Consider the following 15,680-nt stretch of genomic DNA (forward strand, 5'->3'; position numbering starts at 1 on the left):
TGAAAACTAATAATTTCCATTGTAATTACAGATTTTCCTCAAGCATATTTTTTAGCAAATCAACACACCAGTGTGGAAATATATAACCTAGTGTTATGATTTTATATTATGCCAAGAAGATAATTGTTCCTTTAACAAAAATTTTTTTTTTAATTAAGGAAAATAACATGAATGAAATCTCTTTAAAAACAGCTAGTTTTCAAAGTACACGATGAAGTGGACGCTGGGGAAAGCTGATCCACCAACCAGGGGACTGGGGATCTGTCCGAGTTGGGTAAGAGACAAATGCAGGGCCCATAGCAAGGGACTCTTGGGACCATCAACCCACATCCTGGAAATTTGGAAATCACCTATCTGAACTTCCAGGGACCAGAATAACAGAATGAACCCCAACTCCCCTAATTCCCCCTCTGACCCTGAAACCCATAAATTATTGCCCCAGAATAAAATCCTAAAATAGTAGAACCCACGAAAATCTTGGGAACCCTAAAGAAAGAGAATGGCTAAGGCTGTTCCTCAAAATAGGGAAAAATAGATTGCAAAGACTTTATAGTCCTATTATTGTGAGCATAAAGAACCAAATTCAGAAGGAGACAGCATTGACTCTACACCCACAGCAGGAGCCTCAAAAAGGAATATGAACTGGTCTCAAGCCCAGAAATTGTTCTTGGAAGAGCTCAGGAAGGACGTTAAAAACCAAATTAGAGAGGTGGAAAAAAAATTGACCAATTCTTTTAAAATTACAATTGCAAAAATCAAAAAACAGTTCACTGAAGAAAGCAGTTCCTTAAAAAGTAAAATGTGTGAAATGGTAAAAGGTTCAAAATCTGACTGGAGAAAATAAATCCCTAAAAATGAAATCTGAACATGTGGAAAAGGAGCTCCAAAATTTAACTGAAGTAAATAATTCACTAAAAATTAAAATCAGCCAAATCAAAGCTAATGACTCTATGACACATCAAGAATAGTCAAAGAAAACCTCAAGAGTGAAAAATTAGAAAAAGAGATAAAATATCTCGATGGAAAAATAACTGACATGAAGAACAGATACAGGAGAGATAATCTAAGAATTATTGGTCTACCAGAAAGTCATGATGAAAAAAAAAGAGCCTGGACAACATCCTCCAAGAAATCATCAAGGAAAACTGCCCTGAGGTCCTAGAACCAGAGGTTAAAATAGTTATCAAAAGAATCCACTGTGTACCTCCTGAAAGTGATCCCAAATTGAAAACTCTAAGAAATGTAGCAAAATTGTAGAACTATCAGGTAAAGAAGAAAATACTTTAGGCAGCCAGAAAGAAACAATTCAATTATTGTGCAACTACAGTCAGGATCACACTGGACCTAGAAGCTTCTACAATGAAAGACTGGAGGGACTGGAATATGATATTTCATAGGGCAAAGGAGCTCAGGCAACCCAAGGATCAGCTATCCAGTGAAACTGAGCATAATGTTTCAGGCAAGGAGATGGTCATCCAATGAAATAAGGGATGTCCAGACCTTCCTGATGAAAAGAGCCAGATCTCAAAGGAAAATTCAATCTCCAAATGCAAGACTCGAGAGATACATAGAAGGGAAAACACACACACACACACACACACACACACACAACTTGTTATTTAATAAGATCAAATTGTCTAAATCCCTATATGGGAAGCTGATATCCATTAATGTTGACAATTGTATACTTATCACCACATTTAAAAGGTATATAAATAAATAGAGGGTGTGGATATAAATTAGCTAAAATGATGATAAAAAAAACCTTATTAAGGTGTTACAAAGGGACCATAATGAGAGAAAAATAAAGGAGGAAACAGGAAATGATAAATTATGCCACACAAAAAGGCATAAAAACACATCATATTAGAGGGAAAGAAGGGAGGGAGATGAACATTATACGAGCTTTGCCTTCATTGGTTTTGGTGTAGGGAAGGAATAACATAATCAGTTAAGTATAGGACTCTATCATGAAGAGACATAAAACTTAACATAATAGAGGGAAATAGGGGTGGGAGAGGAGCATTGTTTGTCATTTATTCTCATCGATCTTGGCTCAAGGAAGAAATAACTTACTACATTAAGAATAAAAATCTATCATAGCCTATAGGCAGTAGAAGGGGGAGGATTATAAAAGGGAGGGCTTACAAGGGAGGGAAGAAGTAGTAAGGGGGAAGGGTAGGAAAAGAGAGGGGAGTTGATAGGGAGGGAATATTGAGGGAGATGGTGATAAAAAGGAAAACTCTTAAGGAGGGCAAGGGAGAAGGGGAAAATAAAAGCATAAACTGGAGGGAAAGACATAGACAGTAATCACAACTGTGAACATGAATGGGATAAACTCTTCATAAAATGAAGGCAGATAGCAGAATAGATTAAAAAGCATAATCCTACAATATGCTGTTTACAAGAAACACATTTGAAACAGAGGGACACACATAGGGTAAAGGTAAAAATCTGAAGTAAAATATATTGTACTTCATCTAAAGTATAAAAAAGCAGGGGTAACACTCCTTATCTCAGCCAAAGCCAAAGCAAAAATAGATCTAATTAAAAGAGATAAGGAAGGAAACTATATTCTCCTAAAGATACAATTGAAAATGAAGCAATATCATTGCTAAACATATATGCATCAAGCAGTATAACATCCAAATTCCTAGAGGGGAAGTTAAGGGAGTTAGAGGAAGAAATACATAGCAAAACTATACTAGTGAGGGACCTCAGTCTTCCCCTCTCTGAACTTTATATATCTAACCTAAAAATTTACAAGAATGGAATTAAGGAGGTGAATAGAATTCTAGAAAAGGTAGATATGGTAGACCTCTGGAGAAAATTGAATGGGGACAAAAAGGAATATATCTTCCTCTCAGGGGTACATGGTATATACACAAAAATTAACCATGTACTAGGGCATAAAAACCTCACAATTCAGTGAAAAAAGGCAGAACTATTAAATGCATCCTTCTCAGATCATGATGCAATAAAAATTATATGTAATAAAGGGCCATGGAAGGGTAGACTAAAACCTAATTGGAAACTAAATAATTTAATTCTCAAGAATGAGTGGGTCAAACAAGAAATTATAGAAACAATAAGTAACTTCATTCAAGAGAATGACAAAAATGAGACAACAAAACTTGTGGGAAAGCAGTTCTTAGGGGAAGTTTTATATCTCTGAATGCATACATGAATAAAATAGAGAAAATAGAGATCAATAAATTGAACAGGCAACTGAAAAAGCAAGAAAAAGAACAAATTGAAAATCCCCAATTAAATGCTAAATTGGAAATACTGAGAACCAAAGGAGAGATTAATAAAATTGAAAATAAGAAAACTTTGGAATTGATAAATAAAACTAAAAGCTGGCTTTATGAAAAACCAATAAAATTGATAGACTTTTAGTCACTATGATTAAAAAACAGAAAGAAGAAAACCACACCAAAAGTATCAAAAATGAAAAGGTGAATCTACATTCAATGAAGAACCAATTAAAACAACCTTTAGGAATTACTTTACCCAATTGTATGCCCATGTATTTGACAATCTTATTGAAATAGATGAATATTTACAAAAATATAAGTTGCCTAGATTAACTAAAGAGGAAATAAAATTCTTAAATAACCCAATTTCAGAAAAAAAAGACATTAAACAAGCCATCAAGGAACTCCCTAGGAAAAATTCTCCAGGGCCAGATGGATTTACTAGTGAATTCTATCAAACATTTAAAGAACAATTGATTCTAATACTCTACAAACTATTTGGGAGAATTGGAGAAGGAGTTCTGCCAACTTCTTTTTATGACACAAATATAGTACTGATACCTAAATTGGAAAGAGACAAAACAGAGAAAGAAAATTATAGACCAATATCTCTCATAAATATAGACACAAAAATTTAAAAATATATATACATTAACAAAAAGACTACAGCAACTTATTAGGAGAATAATCCACTTTGATCAGGTAGGATTTATTCCAGGAATCCAAGGATGGTTAAATATTAGGAAAACTATCAGTGTAATTGATCATATCAACAGTAAGACTATTGAAAGCAATATGATTATCTCAATAGATGCAGAAAAGACTTTTGAGAAAATACAACACCCATTTCTATTAAAAACACTAGAAAGTATAGGAATAAATGTAGTCTTCCTTAAAATAATAAATAGCATCTATCTAAAACCATCAGCAAGTATTATGTGTAATGGGGAAAAGCTAGAAGCATTTTCAATAAGATCAGGGGTTAAACAAAGATGTCCATTATCATCCCTCTTATTCAATTTGGTACTAGAAATGTTAGCAGTAGCAATAAGAGAAGAAAAAGAAATGGAAGGAATCAAATTAGGCAAAGAAGAGACTAAGCTATCACTCTTTGCAGAAGATATGAAGATATACTTAAAGAATCCTAGAGTATTAAGTAAAAAATTACTTGAGATTACAAATAAATTTAGTAAAGTTGCAGGATATAAAATAAACCCACATAAATCCTCAGTATTCATATATATTTCTAATGAAATCCAATAACAAGAAATAGAAAGGGAAATTCCATTTAAAGTTACTGTAGAGATTATAAAATATTTGGGAATCTATCTGCCCAAATGAACCCAGGACCTATTGTAAACATGATTACCAAACACTTTTCACACAAATAAATTCAAATCTAAATAATTGGAAAAGCATCTTGTTCATGGCTAGGTCAAGCTAATACAACAAAAATGACAATTTTACATAAATCAAATTACATATTTAGTGCCATACCAATCAATATACCAAAAAATAATCTTATAGAGCTAGAAAAAATAGTAACAAAATTCATATGGAAGGACAAAAGGTCCAGAATATCAAAGGAATTAATGAAAAGAAATTCCAGGGAAGGAGGTCTAGCCATACCAGATTTCAATCTGTATTATAAAGTAGCAGTCATCAAAACTACTTGGTACTGGCTGAGGAATAGAGTAGTGGATCAGTGTAATAGATTAAGTTCATGAGACACAGCTGTCAATTACTATAGTAATCAACTGTTTGATAAACTTAAAGACCCCAGCTTCTGGAATAAGATATCACTATTGGACAAAAACTGCTGGGAAAACTGGAAAACGGTACGGAAACACTGGTTATAGATCAGTATCTTACACTGTACACCAAAATAAAGTTGAAATGGGTATATGATCTGGGTATAAATGCTGATACTGTAATTAATCTGGGAGAGCAAGGAATAGTTTACCTGTCAGATTAATGGAGAAAGGAAGATTTTTATGACCAAACAAGGGTTAGAGAGTGTTATGAAATGCAAAATGGATAATTTTGATTACATTAAATTAAAAAGATTTTCTACAAAAAAAAAGTCAATGTAACCAAGATTAGGAGGGAAGTGGGAAACTGGGAAAGAATTTTTACAACCATTGTTTCTGTTAAAGGCCTCATTTCTAAAATATACAGAGAAATGAATTAAATATATAAGAATACAAGTTATTCCCCAATTGATAAATGGTCAAAAAATATGGACAGACAGTTTTAAGAGGAAGAAATTAAAGACATTTATAAGCATATGAAAAATTCTCTAAATCATTATTGATTAGAGAAATGCAAATCAAAACAACTCTGTGGTGCCACATCTCACTGGCCACATTGGCTCAGATGACAAAAAAGGAAAATTATAAATGCTGGAAAGGATGTGGAAAAATTGGAACACTAGTGAATTGTTGGTGGAGTTGTGAACTAATCCAACCATTCTTGAGAGCAATCTGGAACTATGCCCAAAGGGCTCTAAATAAGTGCATACCCTTTGACCCAGCAATACCACTTCAGGGGCTGTATCCCAAAGAAATCACAGAAATGGGAAAAAGACCCATATGTACAAAAATATTTATAGCAGCTCTTTTTGTGTTGGCAAAAAATTGGAAGTGAATCAGATGCCCATCAATTGGGGAATGGCTAAACAAGTTGTGGTATATGATTTTAATTGAATATTACTGTGCTACAAGAATTTAGGAGCAGATGGACTTCTTAACAATTTGGTGAGTGAGGAGAGCAGAACCAGGAGAACTATGTACATAATTACAGACAAATAGTATGTGTGATGACTAACATTGATAGACTGGACTCCTCTCAGCAAAGAAGACAACTACAAAAGACTCATGATGGAAAGGGGTATCCTCAACCAGAGAAAGAACTACAGAGTCTGCATATTGAAGACAACTATTTGCTCTCTCTCATATGTGTTTTGTTTTATCCCTTCTTTTTCATTTTTCAGCCCATTGGTTATAATCCTTTACAACATCACTAATGTTCAACGTGAAGGTATTTGTAGAACCTATATTTGATTAGAGAACATTTGAAACTTAAGAGATTGTGGAACTTAATGCTGTAAACTAATAGTAAATAAAAAGACATCAATAAAAAATTAAAAAATAAAAACAGCTAGTTTTGTGGTTGGTTTGAATAATTTGAAATCTGTTCAAAATGTTTAGCTTTAAATATAAGACCATGTTAATGGTTCACAGAATAGAGTGCATTGACTAAAATGCATAGGTATTTATCAAAGGTGAACATATTATGAGGTTTTATTTTTAAAGTTAAAATAACTTTATAATCAACTATTAGAAAATCTAAAAGTAATGATAAACATTCTATTTCTACAATGAAAAAGCACATTGTTTTGAATTCAACTCTATTTTCACAATGATGTCTTTATGGTAACCCTTTTAGGTATGAAGTACAATTATTATTATCCATATTTTACATGTGAGGAATCTGAAATTCGGGAAGGTTTGAATTAACCTTTGAATTAACTGAATTGTTGCCTAAGATTTCATGATGGCAACTGATGGCGCAATGAATAGAGCACTGGGACTATGGTGAGGAAGTCCTGACTTCAAATACAACCTCAGATACTTGCAAGATGTGTGATCCTGGGCAAGTCCTGTAACTCTAGTTTGCCTCACTTTTCTCAACTGTAAAATGAAGAAAATAATACCATTTACCTCTCCGGATTATTGTGAAGATCAAATAAGATATTTGTAAAAAGTGCTTAGCACAGTACCTGGAACAAGTGGGCACTATATAAATGGTTATTCCCTTTCCCCAATCTGTCAGCAATTGCAGAGTTGGGGCATGATTCAACTCTTCTGAGGTCAAATCAAGTTTTCTTTCACCCATGCTATACTAACTCCTATGTAACTTCTGTTCCACAAACCCTGAAACATCTTACATCCAACTGATGAGAGCATAATCTTTTCTTTTTCTTTCATCCCTATTCCTAATTATCATTTCAAAAATTGTCTAAGCAGCAAGGATTTAATTCATTAATATATACATATATATATATATATATATATAAAATATTTTGAGCTGAGATATTCATTTACTTAAGCAGCTTTAACACAGTGAATAGATTGCTGACTTTCCAAGTTTGGATGCCTTCCTCTCTTTGAAACAAATTCACTGCTTGGACTGGGACAAATCATTTAACTTCTCAATATCCAAGTTTCATATTATTAGAAGTTTCAGAATAATTGCTGATCTGCATTGGTAAAGGAAATTATTCATCAAGAATTCTCTATATCTATACAATTATAATTTGGGTAAAGAAATATGTATGTGTTACATATATTTATGTATGTTCATTTAGAAGTTAGAAATAAAATCCTTGAGTTTTAACTATGGAAAGCAATCACTCCATATATGAAGGATGGATGCCCTTGAATAGGGAAATTTCCAGATTTTTATTTCTCACCCAAAATATATCAGAGATATGGACTTGGTTCTCTCTAAACCTTCTTGCTTTTTCAATTTTCTTTTAATTATTAATATTAAATAAAGAAAAAAAGCATAAGATGTGTCTTAACATGGTTAATGACTGTGTAGCTTGTCTCTAACTTGGAAAGGGCAGCCAAGGCACAGGAAACAAACTGATCTATAGCAGTTTGTCTTGGAGTCCAGTTAGTGTTATAATTGTTGAATCTTTTAATCTGATGTTTTTTCTTCACATTTTTAATTCTTCTCAGTGATTTATTTATTTTGTGCTTCATGTGACCTCTCCATAGTTGGGGGAAGGGGTGAGGAGGAAATAAAATAGGGTAAGGAATCTCCAAATACCCTAAATCATGGATAGGCCTTTTCCATATACTAGTGTTGGGAACTTAGGAACTATGAGCAAGGGTGTATTTTGGCAGATCTTTGAACATAAGAAAATAGATATTAAGTAAAGAAATTCAATTATTTTTCAGTTTCAATTATTCAACATGAAATTTTTTTGCTAAAAGAATGTCAACAGATGTGACTGTAGAGCTTATACCATAATAATTCAAACATCTTAACTGGTACAATTATTTTAAGCTAATATTAATAATCTTTAAATATTCTTTGCAGTGGCCATTGAGTTTTGAATTTGAAAAATAAGGGTGTCCTTAACAGACATATCCTAATCATGGTTCCATCTATATTCTGTGTTGGAGTGTGTGGTAGTGTTGATAGGATTAAGGTTTAGGGGACTAGATGGTAAAGAAAAATAATACTCATTTCATATTTTTCTTTATTAACTTTATTGTAAATTATATAAGTGTTACTATTTTGGTGTCAATCATGAAATAATAAGCAATTTACAATAGGGTTTAAGTAAGGATAATGAAATTATATGAATGAATATGAATCCCCATTTCAATATTTTGCATCTATAAGATTTTGAATCAACAAAAGACACTACCTCACATGTGATTCCATGTGATTAAATGTGATGTCATGCGATTCTATGAATTAAAACTCCTTTCTAGAAATTCAGTATCCTTATGGCAGGAAAAATCCTACTGTCATGATAACCAATCATTATCATCACATAATTTAAGCAAGGCTATTATTCCTAAGTTTTGCATGGAAGACTGATGATGCCAGAGACTCACTAGGTGCCAGGAATATTGATGCAGTTTATAGCACTACCTCACACTCAAAGATAAAACAAACAAAACTCCATAGCTACTCTAACATTTATAGCTGTAACAAGCCTCATTAAAACAATTGCTTGTATTTCAGTGAAAATAACTTTTTTGTAATTCTCTACTATTTTTCTCTGTGCATATTTGCATTTACAGGCTAAAATTTTTACTTCCTGTACTCCTTGTTAGCAAACATGAAATACAAGAAATCCCATCTTTGTAAATGAGTCATCCTTTCTCCCACAAAAGTGACAGCAGATGCATCACTAACATGAAATGACCTGCAACAGTTAACCATAAATTTGAAACTCACAAAAATTACATCAGCTTAGACACCAGTAAGAAACTATTTAAATTTGAAATGCAGACTGCTTCAAAAATATATAGGTATCTGGTGTTAATTTAGGATCAACTGTAGTTCTATTTAATCTATAGTTTTTTAAAAAATCTAAATGTATGAGTATACTAAATTATAGCATTATGGGAATCTAGAGTAGGAAAAATAAAAATTTCCTAGAATAGGAGCTAAGTACCTAGCCCTTAAAATATTTAGAAGATGTTTAGAGCAAAGAAGTGAATTAGATAATTCCTGTTACATCCAGTGTGCGGCAAGGTATAATTCACGTTCCTAAAGCTGAGGGAAAGTTCTTTTTTTGTTGTTGTTGTTGTTTGGTTTTTTTTTTGCTATGGTCTGTAAGAAATCCTAGAAAGTAAATAAGCCTGTGGAACTTGATGTGCCAACAAAGGGTAAAAGAAACTTTGGAAAGACTGTTTAGAGGATAGACTTAAGTTTTTTTTTATTGCAAATTTCTTTAATATTAAATATGTACCATCACTTATTTTACAGAATCTTTCATTTGTAGTTGGTTTTCTTATTAGACTAGAAAGGAAGGAGGAAGGCAGATTGTTGAAAAGTATGAGGAGCAAACTAAGGATTTCATATTGTATTCTATAGATGAGAGGGAGCCACGGAAGAGTTTGGCACTATTGTAGTGACTTTAAATCTTTGTTTTTAGGAATATCAACTAACAGCTGTGTAAAAGATAAATTGGAGCCTGGAAGCAAAGCTAGAAATTAGTAGTCTACTAACAATACTCACATAAGAGGCAATGAGCTTCTGAATTAGGGTAGAGAAATAGTGTGTGAACTGATTGAAGAAGGCAGATATGAGACGTGGGAGAAAAAGTTATGAGATGGTTAATGAAGGAAACCTGTGATGCTAATAAAGGCAGGCTTAATTATGCTTAGGGTAAAGCAAGAGATGAAAGCATTTGGTTGCCTGGGTACCACAACTAAGCATCTATAGGTGATCCTGAGAACATTATTTGATGTTATTGAACACTTAAATCAGCAGAATACAACAATCATCCTGAATACTCACACCAGGTCATTTTAGCATTGGCAGGTAGGGGAAACTGGGATGTGGAGAATTATCACAAGAAAAAGGAGCAAGAGGAAGGTGAGAAACACGCAAGATCTTATATTTTCCTTGTATAAATTTATATCATTCAAAAGTATTAAAAATATTATTAAAATATCAAAAGTATAAATTTTCATCTCTATTAAATTAGTACAAGATCACTTAGATTTCTGAATATAAGGATGAGTTCTTTGAGGATCTTTGAGGATCATCTTACATATGAATGTGTTTATTTTCATGAATTTCAGAATTATGTCTTATCGTTTCAAAAAAAGCAGTTCAATACATGTAAAAATTAAGACTCCTACTTATTTTCTTCATTTTAGGTCAGAATATCAAACCTGCATTTTTTTTCAAGGTCAAGTATCTTTCCTATCTTTTTTTTCCCCCAGAATCTGTCACATTTTGTCTATCTATTTCTCTGTACTCCTGTGTATATAGAAATGTATGTATGCATGTACATATTCATGTATATTTATTGCATATATGCTTATTAAACTATTATGAAATATAATAACAACAGTTTTTTAAAAAGCTTAAATCTCAGGCCACTATGTTTATAGATAAGAACTTTCTTGAGGGGTCTCCTGAAAATAACATTATTTTTTCGCCTTTTTTGTAAAAAGCAGCCGTTTTTATGATGGAACATTTCCTCTATGACAAATTTATGGATATAAATAGAGCATCACATTCTATCAGAATGATCTGCTATAATTATAGTTTCAGGATGTATTTAATGGATTACTGGAGAAATAATGCTTCTTTACTCTATGTGATAGGAGGAATATGTAACCAAGCTCTCTGCAATGTGGGAGGAATTAGTTCTATTCCTCAAAAGAGTATTGTAACCATCTTTGAAATTTAATTATCTCAGGAGACTAAAGACTCAGATCATTGATATAACTTCCTGATTATTTGAATAAAAAGAAAAGTCATGGGGAATTCTAGCTTCACTTAGATATTTAGCCATCAGACCACCATGGGAACCTCAGAGGTAGGGGATATGACCATCTAAATCATCAGTAGAAAATTCTGATTGTATATTCTTACTAAATATCTTTCCACTGATGAGTAAATTCTCTCTCTCTGTCTCTCTCTGTGTCTCTGTCTTCCTCTCTCACCTTCTCTTTTGCCCAATGAAATGACTTAGAAGTGTCTCATTTAATTTCAATCTTGGAACTATACAACAAGAAGTCTGGCCTGAGTCAAGAACAGACACAGTGTTCTGAAGTGTTATTTATTTATTTAATTACCTTTATTTACTAATTTCTCTATTTGTTTATTCATTCATTTACATTTGTTTGTTCATTTGTTCACATATCGATTCATTTTATTATTTATCTGCTCATTTATATAATATATATGTACATATATATTTTTTATTTATTCATTTATGTATTTATTTATTTATTTTTTATTTATTTTATAAATGACAGAAAAGATTTAAAAATAATTTGGAAGCTACCTTTAGCTGAACATTCAAGAATTTATTTTTTAAACCATGCCAATTTATTATTTATTCATTTAAACATTCTTTTCTTTTTAAATTTTGTGTTCCAAATTGTCTCTATCTCTCCAACCTCCTCCTACCAATTTAGAAGACAAAATAATATGATATATATTATACATAAGTAATCATGCAAAACATATTAATCGTGTTTTTTAAAGCAATAAAAATATAGTAAGAAAATAATGTTTCAATTTATACTTAAAATTCATTAGTTTTCTATCTGGAGGTGGCTAGAATTTTTTCATCATGAGTCCTTTAAAATTTCCTTGGGATCACCGTATTGATCAGTATAGCCAATTTTTTTGCAGTTGATCATAATTAGAACATTTTTGCTACTTGTGCAATGATCTAGTTCTGCTAACTTCACTTTGAATCAGTTCATATAGGTCTTGCATACTTATTTGTTTTTTTCTAAAATTAACTCTCCTTATCATTGCTTAAAATACAATAGGGGGCAGAGCCAAGATAACTGAGTAAAAGCAGGAACTTGTTTGAGCTCCAGCTCCAACCATCTCAAATACCTATAAAAAATGACTCTAAACAATTTTAGTACTACAGAACCCACAAAGTGACAGAGAGAAACAAATTTCCCACTGAAGGCAGCCAGGCAGGCCAACAAGAAGGGTCTATCACACTGAGGTGGAAGCAGAGCTCAGTCCTATGAAACACTCTGACTGAGATCCACAGAACAGATAGTCCAGAGCAGACTTCAGAGGACTGATTCAATGGCAGGTATGGGGGTTTCCAGACTTCTCAACTCATAAATGCCAAAGAGAAAGTAAAATGTCAGTGGGAAACTCTGTTGGAACTAGATGAGAGAAGAGTGTGGTCAAGCCCCTGAGCCCAGGTGGCAGAGGTAGCAGCGGCACCTGCAGTTGCTACCATGTGATTACCTCCTGAGCTCCAGGCCTACAGATCATAATGGGGCCAAGCAATTCATAGGGTAATTCCTCTTGCTTTGATCTGCTTGGATATGGGTCTCAGTCTTGGGTGACGATCTTGGGGAGAGGAGTTCTAATTTGGCAGAGCTTGTTGAGACTGTGGAGAAGCAGTTATCCTCACAGTTCTGAGGCAGGTGTCTAGCAAAATGTCTGACAACAACTGTATAAAACCCAAGAAACTTGGGACACAGCACTCTGTACTATGGAAGCATAGTTCTACTCTGGCAAAGAGCTCAAAAGTCAAGTAATTGATTGGCAAGATAAGCAAACAGAGGAAGTGTAATCAAACTATAGAATCATTTTTTGGTGACAAAGACTATCAAAATAGTGAACCAGAAGGAGACAACAAAGGTAAAACTCCTGCATCAAAATTCTCCAAAAAAATATGAATTGGTTCACAGGTCATGGAGCAGTTCAAGAAGGATTTAGATAATCAAGTAAGAGAAGTAGAGTAAAAATAGGGAAGAAAAATGAGAATGATGCAAGAAAATCATGCAAAGTGAGTCAATATCCTGCTAAAGCTAAAACAATGTGCTAAAAATACTGAAGAAAATAATACCTTAAAAAATAGATTAACTCAAATGGATAAAAGAGGCCCAAAAAGCCAATGAGGACAAAAATGCCTTAAAAAGCAGAATTGACCAGCTGGAAATGGAATTTCAAGATCTTACTGAAGAGAATAATTCCTTCAAAATTAGATTGCAGCAAATGGAAGCTAATGACTTTTTGAGAAATCAAGATACTATAAAACTGATTCAAATGAATGGAAAAAAAAGAAGGCAATGTGAAATATCTTGTTGGCAAAACCACTGACCTGGAAAATACATCAAGGAGATATAATTTTAGAATTATTACACTACGTGAAAGTCACAATCAAAAAAATAGCCTAGACATCATCCTTCAAGACTCAAGGAAAATTGCTCTGATATTCCAGAAACAGAGAACAAAATAGAAATGGAAAGAATTCACTGATCGCGTATTGAAAAATATCGCCAAAAGAAAACTCCTAGGAATACCATAGCCAAATTCCAGAGTTCCCAAGTCAAAGAAAAAAAGTTACAGTCAAGAACAAACAATTTGAATATTGTGAAAACACAATCAGGATAACACAAGATCTAGCAGCTTCTACATTAAGGGATCAAAGGATTTGGAATATGATATTCTGGAGGCAAAAGGAGGATTAAAAATCAAGAATCATCTACCCAGCCAAACTGAGTATAATACTTCAGGGGAAAATATGGACATTCAAAGAAATAGAGGACTCTCAAGCATTCTTGATGAAATGACCAGAGTTGAACAGAAAATTTGATTTTCAAATACAAGAAACAAGATAAGCATGAAAATATAAACAGGAAAAAAGATATCATAAGGAACCTATTAAAGTTGAACTATTTACATTCCTGTGTGGAAAAATGATAATATATATATATATATATATATATATATATATATATATATATATATATATCTCATAAGATTTTTCTCAGTATGAGGATAGTTGAAGGGAATATATATATATGTGTGTGTGTGTGTTTATGTATAGGAGGGTGTATGTGTGTGTATGTGTATACATGTATACATAGACAGAGGACACAGGATGAGTTGAATATGAAGGGATGCTATCTAAAAAATAAAATTAAGATGTGAGAGAGGAATATATTGGGAGGAGAAAGAAAAAGATAGAATAGGGAAAATTATCTCACATAAAAGAGACAAGAGAAAGCTGTTACAATGAAGTAAGAAGGTGAAAGGGAATGAGTCAACCTTACTGTCATTGTACTTGGCTTAAGGAGGGAGTAACATACACACTCAATTCATATTTTACCCTACAGGAAAGTAGTAGGGTAAGGGATAAGGGTGGGTGATAGAAGGGAGGGCAGATTGGGGAAAAGGTTATTTAGAAGCAAACACTTTTGAAAAGGGATAAGGTCAAAAGAGAAAATAGAATAAATGGGGGACAGGATAGAATGGAGGGAAATATAGCTAGTTTCTCACAACATAACTAAGATGGAAATATTTTGTGTAACTACACATGCGCAACTTATATTGAATTGCTTGCCTTCCCAGTGGGGATGGGTAAAGAGGGAAGAAGGGAAAGTATCTGGAACTCAAAGTTTTGAAAAAAAACGTTAATTTTTTTTTTTTTTGCATTCAGTCATGAAATAAGATATGCAGACAATGGCATATAGAAATCCACCTTGCCCTATAAGAAAGTAAGGGGTAGAGGTATGGGGGAGGATATAAGATAAAACAGATTGGGGGAAGGGGTCTTCAGTAGGTTTGCAATCTTGGAGTGAGGGTAGGGGAGAGATAGGTAGAAAATTTTTAACTCAAAGTCTTGTGGAAATGAATGTTGAAAACTAAAAAAATAAATAAATAATTTATTCCAAAAAATGGTACTCCATTAAAATAAAATGTCATCATTTCTTCAGCCATTCCCCAATTCTTTACCACCACAAAAAAGCTGCTATGAAAATTTTTATACATACAGGTCCATTTGTATTTTTCTTTGATATTATTTGGGATATAGAGCTAGTAGTGGTATTGCTGGGTTAAAGTGTGTGCAGTTTTATAGCCCTTTGGGTCTAGTTTCAAATTGTTTTCTGGAACAATTGAACAAGTACACAATCTACCAGTGATTCATGAGTGTGCTTATTTTTCTTTCTTTCTTTCTTTCTTTCTTTCTTTCTTTCTTTCTTTCTTTCTTTCTTTCTTTTTCTCTTTCTTTCTTTCTTTCTTTCTTTCTTTCTTTCTTTCTTTCTTTCTTTCTTTCTTTCTTTCTTTTTGCTTTTTGGAAGGGCAATTGGGGTTAAGTGACTTGCCCGAAGTCACATGACTAGTAAGTGTTAAGTTTCTGAGGCCGGATTTGAACTCAGGTCCTCC

Source organism: Petaurus breviceps, unplaced genomic scaffold (genome assembly GCF_028583685.1).
Source record: "Petaurus breviceps papuanus isolate PSGF00001 unplaced genomic scaffold, PetGlider_PUasm1.0 179, whole genome shotgun sequence".
Taxonomy (NCBI): Eukaryota; Metazoa; Chordata; class Mammalia; order Diprotodontia; family Petauridae; genus Petaurus; species Petaurus breviceps.